The sequence below is a fragment of the Perognathus longimembris genome, chromosome 23 (genome assembly GCF_023159225.1).
Source record: "Perognathus longimembris pacificus isolate PPM17 chromosome 23, ASM2315922v1, whole genome shotgun sequence".
NCBI lineage: Eukaryota > Metazoa > Chordata > Mammalia > Rodentia > Heteromyidae > Perognathus > Perognathus longimembris.
The window spans coordinates 6,386,975-6,393,334 of NC_063183.1; positions in this window are offsets into that span (position 1 = coordinate 6,386,975).

Sequence of the window (6,360 nt, forward strand, 5' to 3'; positions counted from 1 at the left end):
GCTCAGGGACAGCACCCAGGCCCTGAGTTCAAGCCCCAGGACCTACAGGGGTGGGGGGAGGGAAGAGGAGGAAGAGCCAGGCAGAATTGGAGTCCTTTCCACTCAGAACAACTGTGTACCCAAGGATGCCAGCATGAAAGAGATACACAGAAGGATTTCTGAGCCCATGAGGAGGAATGAGATCCATCGTGCAATGCCTTTGGTCTCAAGTCCAGGGCTGGACTGACTCTCAGGAGGAGCCTTCAAAGCATAGAGGCTGAATTTATACCCCTGGAGGAAGCAGAGGTGGGGCCTGGGGAAAGCCACAGCTGAACTAGATCCTCCAGTCTGGATACTTGATCTAAACAATGATGGTGTCACATTGCAAGGATAGTGCAGGGCTGTGAGTCCTCAGTCTCCAGGGACCCAATGAGGGTGTCCAACAATCACAGACATTATTTGGAAAAGAAATTGCATCTGTACCGAGCATGATCTCTTTCTTGTCATTTATTCTCTAGATGTGGTATACCTGATACTGGAGGTGTGGCTCCCATAAGAACATCCCTGCTAGCATTCCTGAGCCCTGAGTACAAACTCAACTACCATCAAAAAGCAAATACAAAATAAGTGGGGTACTGGTGGCTCACACCTGTCATCTAGCTACTCAGGAGGCTGGGATCTGAGGATCAAGGTTGAAAGCCAATGCAGGTAGGAAGGTTCATGAGACATTTCTAACTAGCAAAAGGCTGGAAGTGGAGCTGTGGCTCAAGTGGCAGAGTAAAAAAAAAAAAATCTAAAAAAGCTCAGGCCCTGAGTTCAAGCTCTAGGACTGGTACCAAACAATGATAATAATAATATAAAGCCAGGTGCCAGTGGTTTATGCCTGTAATCCCAGCTACTCCGGAGGCTGAGATCTGAAGTTTTTGGTTTGAAGCCAGCCTGGGGAGGAAAGTCTGTGAGACTCCTATCTCCAATAAACTATGCAGAAAAAGCCAGCAGTGGAGCTGTGGCTTAAGTGGTAGAGAGTTGGCCTTGAGCAAAAACAACAACAGCAGCAGCTCAGGAACAGTGCCCAGGCTGAGTCCAAGCCCCAAGATTAGGAAAATGAAAAAAAAAATTTTTTTTTCTGGTACTCAACTAAAGGAAAACCATTTGTTCCAGTGCTGGAGAAAAATAGCTTGTGCTGTTCTATATTCCATGAACTAAAGGGGTAAATGTTGTCATTTTGCCTCTGGTGTGGGGTTCAACTTGGCCTTCTTTCTTATCACTGAGGTAGACCTTCTCCCCAACTGTGGTATCTGCCCCCAACTTTATGCCAATAATCTGGACTAATTTCCCCTGTTGCCTAATGGATCTTACAACCCTGAGGATGTATGGCATCCGGCTGGGCAAGTTGCTTTATGCAGCAAACATTTACTTCTTGTTCTTGTTCTGTGTCTTTTGTGGGTTACTTGGTGGTTCTATTTCAGCCATATTTTGTCTGAGACCCAGGCTAATTGTGTAGCCTCTATGAGCAAACACTGCTGGTCAGCTCATAGAAAAGGAGAGGAGGCAGGCACTGGTGGCTCACATCTGTAATCTCAGCTACTCAGGAGGCAGAGATCTCAAGATCTGCATTCAAAGCCAGCCCTGGGAAGGCAAGTCCAAGAGACTCTCATCTCCAATTAAGCATGGAAAAAGCCAGAAGTAGAGTTGTGGCTCAAGTGGTAGAGTGCTAGCCTTCAGCAAAAAACAAACCAAAGCAAGATTTAAAAACAAAACAAAACAAAAAAAACTCGGGGATATTACCCCGGTCCTGAATTCAGGGATAACATCACTTCCCCCTTGCATTTCATTGGTCAGAACAGGTCACATGCACAAGCCCTATATACATGTGGCGATAGGTCACATTGATTGGAAATCAACCCAGAGCTCAGGGATGAGGTCAGGCTTGAGAAATGGACTTGGAAGTCAGTGCTGCAGGCAGGCAAGGACAGAGGAGGAGAAACTATGAGTAGGAGATGTCATGGCTCGGTGCAGAAGGAAAATGGCCACCATGGGTGGGGAATGAATGACAGGCCAGGCTGAACCAGAGACTTGATCCTTTTTGTATTCTTTGTTGACACCTATTGCAGCCATTTCCATAAAACCAAGGGGTGGAGACAGATGCTAATTGGAATTTGGAGTTATTTGAAGAACTAATCAGAGGTCATGGATAGGAACTGAGACCACAGAGAATTCTGGAGAAGTCTGTACAACTTTTTTGTTTTCTTTTTAGGTGCTGGGACTAGGACTTGAACTCAGGGCCTTGCATTCTCCCTAAGATTTTTTTTTTTTAACTCAAGACGGGCACTCTACCCCTTGAGCCACAGCTTCACTTCTGGTGTCTGGTGGGTTAGTTGGAGATTGTTAGCATTTCCCTAGCCTCAGGTCCTCAGCTCCTCCCATAGCCCCCAGATCCACCCATACCTAATGAGCCACTCCTACTCACTACCTAACTACTTTCCCTTTACCCCCAGAGAGAGATGCCGCCACCTGGATAAGGTACAGACGCCATGTAGCTCCCTCACCCGTGGGAACTATGGCCCCACTAATAAACCTCCTTATGAACCTTCTTCTCCTGCCTGTGATTATCTCCGTATGGTTCTCTGGGATGGCCGAGACCTATTCTTTCAGAGATCAGCTTCTTCATGGACTTTTCTTTCCCGGTTTGGCTTCAAACCACCACCCTCAGATCTCAGCCTCCTCAGTAGCTGGAGTTACAGTCAAGAGCCCCCAGTGCCTGGCTAACCTGGAAGAATTTGATTGTGAAGATAAAAAGAGAGGAGAGGTGGTGTGAGAGGAAGGGGGGCTCAGGCAGCATCTGCCGGTGTGTTTTCTTACAGGCACAGAGTACAGTGTGTGTGTTCCATCCTGATGACAGGTTTGGAGAGAGGAAGGAACTGCTGGGGTGGGGGATGGGCACTTGGGAACCAGGTTGAGGACAGGGGCCAAAGGTCCAAGTCTGCAAGCTTGCTTTGGGGGAGAAAGGAGCCTTCCTGCCCAATTCGCTTCTATTTTCTCCAAGAGGTGAGAAGAAGTAGGCGGGGTGGGGTGGGGGAAGAGGAGGTGAGAAGAAGGAGGTGTGAACAGTTGTTTTGAAGGGAGGACAATCTCCCTGAAGAAGCAAGCAGGGAGGTAGGCCTCCCTGGGAGCTGGTGGCCCGGAATCTAAAAGGAGAACTGCCAGCCCTGTGGTGTGTCGTGTGTCCCCCACCTCCAGCCTAGAGAGGCTGGGAGGGGGATGGAAGGCCCAGCAAGGGAAGGGAGTCCTAAGGGATGGGAAGCTGTAGTGGTCCCAGCCTATCACCCCAAAACTTGGGAGGCAGAAGCAGGAGGATCATTGAGTGGGAGACCAACCTGGGCTACATAAGAAACCCAATCTCAACAAAAAAATCCAGTCATTGGTGGCTCCTATTTGTAAATCCTAGCTACTCCCGAGGCTTTGATCTGAGGGTCAGTATCTCCAATTAACCAGCAAAAGGCCAGAAGTACAAGTGTGGCTCAAGTGGTAGAGAGCCCCCACAAAAGGTCAAGCAAGAGTGCAAGGCCCTGAGGACAAGCCCCAGTAATAGCATATACCCCTCCCCCCCCCAAAAGCAACAACAAAAAAAAGCCAGGCACTGGTGGCTTACACTTGGTTTATACCTGTAATTCCAGCTACTCTGGATGCTGAGATCTGAGGGTCATGGTTCAAAGCCAAACCCCAGGCAGGAAAGTCTGTGAGACTCTTATCTCCAATGAACCACTAGCAAACTAGAAGTGGAGCTATGGCTCAAAGTGGTAGCACACTAGCCTTGAGCAAAAGAGCTCAGGGCCAGTGCCAGTGCCAGGCCCTTAGTTCAAGCCCCACAACTGAATAAAAGGCAACTAGAAACAATGTGGTTCTTTTCCGTTTTATCTTCACAGAGGAACAGATGGGGGAGAGTTTTGTCTGTCTCTTGCCAGTCCTGGGGCTTGAACTCAGGGCCTGGGTGCTATCCCCGACTTCTTTTTGCTCAAGGCTAGCACTTTACCACTTGAGGCACAGCACCGCTTCTGGCTTTTTCTGTGTACGGGGTACTGAGGAATGGAACCCAGGGCTTCGTGCATGCAAGGCGAGCACTCTACCACTAGGCCACATTCCTGGCCCAAGAGGGAGGTTTTGAGTGAATGAATTACACAGATCAGAGTGGAAACTGGGTAAGAGTGCCATGGACTGGGTTGGGGCTGCTGCTAAGGTGGTGGGCATCAACAATTACTGAGGTCTTCAGCTGAGTTGTCAGAGGGTTGTATTTATTAGCTGATGGCAAGCAGTCAAGGGCTGGCCATGGGAGCTACCATTCAGTCTTTCTGCTGTCACTCCTCTGTCCCCAGTGGCCTTTGGTAACACACGGCACTGACAGAGCAGCACTTAATAGGTGCCAGGCACCAGATGAAGAGCCTGAAATTAATTAGTTCCCTGGAGAGCTGATGGGGCGCTCAGGGAGGGGCTGACTCATTTGCCTGTTCTACAAGGAGCCAGCACCACCCAGTGCCATGAACTAAATACAACTTTCTTAGACTTGATTGGAGCCACTGACCACACAAATGCACCTCAACTTAGAAAGAAATAAAGCTCACCAGCTGAGGCCCCAGAAGAGGAAAAGACATACGATACTATGAAAAGTCCTCATTACATTGATAAGTTTATACCAATCCTACCAAACAGGGGACCCACTGGCCCATTTCACAGATGGAAAAAGCGATCATAGAGGCTGAACGAGCACCCGTGGCTCATGCCTGTAATCCTAGCTACTCAGAATACTGAGATCTGAGGATCTTGGTTCGAAACCAGCCCAAGCAGGAAAATCTGTGAGACTCTTACCTCCAATTAACCAGTAAAAAGCTGGAAATGGAGCTGTGACTCAAGCAGTGGAGTACCAGTCTTGAGCAAAAAAGCTTAGGGACAGACCCAGGCCCTAAGTTGAAGCCTAAATACTGGCATACACACACACACACACACACACACACACACACACACACGTGCATGAGAGACCAGAGAAGTGGCTCTAATACAAATGAGCCCAAGCTTTTCTCTTTACTACTAGGATTTTTTTTTTTTTTGTCATGGGGCTTGAACTCGGGGCCTGGACACTGTCTCTACGCTTTTTTGCTCAAGGCTAGCACTCTACCACTTGAGTCACAGCCCCATTTCCAGTTTTCTGGTGATTAATTGGAGGTAAGAGTCTCATGGACTTTCCTGCCCAGGCTGACTTTCAGCCAGGATCCTCAGACCTCAGCTTCCTGAGCAGCTAGGATTACAGGCTTCCTCTAGGATCTTTTTAAATTTCTTCAGTAGAGATTAGTCAGGCCTGAACAGATCTACCTAGCCCAAAGCCTTAGTCTTCCCCTTGTGCCTGCCTAGATTGGCTGCACCTGGATTCTGCTCGCTAATAAGGCGGTGGTGAGGTAGCTTGGGAAAAGGGACCCTCCTCGTTCCTGAAGAGGTCAGATCAGAAGTCTAAGTGACCCCAGTTTTAACTGCCCCTGAGCCCTATCCCACTTCTCAGTCTCACATCTTCAACCGAGGAGGTAGAGTGCAGGTGCCCTTGCAGGCCTAGCACACCTGCTGGTGCTTGCTGCAGGTTACTGATATGGCCAGCAGGTGGCACCAGAGGGGGAGCTCTAACTAGGAAGCTGGGCCGACTGAGAGAATTAGACTCAAAGTCACCTTGCCAAGCTAGGTGCCAGTGGCTAATGCCTGTACTCAGGAGGCTGAGATCCAAGGATCCTGGTTCAAAACTAGTATAGGAAAGGAAAGTCTAGAAGATCTTATCTCCAATCAATCACCAAAATGCCAGAAGTAGAGCTGTGGTTCAAATAGTAGTGTCAGTCTTGAAAGAAAAAGCTAAGGGCTGGGAATATGGCCTAGTGGCAAGAGTGCTTCCCTCGTATGTATGAAGCCCATGGGTTCAATTCCCCAGCACCACATATACAGAAAATGGCCCGAAGTGGCGCTGTGGCTCAAGTGCTAGCCTTGAGCCAAAAGAAGCCAGGGACAGTGCTCAGGCCCTGAGTCCAAGGTCCAGGACTGGCCAAAAAAAAAAAAAGAAAAGAAAAAGAAAAAGCTAAGGGATAGCATCTAGGCCCTGAATTCAAGGCGTGAGTGCCTAAAGGACAGTGGGCTTGCTAGGGTTTTGGAGGGAATCACAATCTTACCACTATGACCTGAGAGGTTCTTTTCCCTGCCTCAGTTTCCTTTCCACTTTAGCAACATGTGAATCTCAAGTAATTATCTCAAGATCTTAAGTGTATCATCCCTTCATCATTACCGCGCCTCCCCGCCCCCCACAAATCTTGTAACCCAGGCTTGAGATATTGGAAAATGCTTTATTTTGTGTTT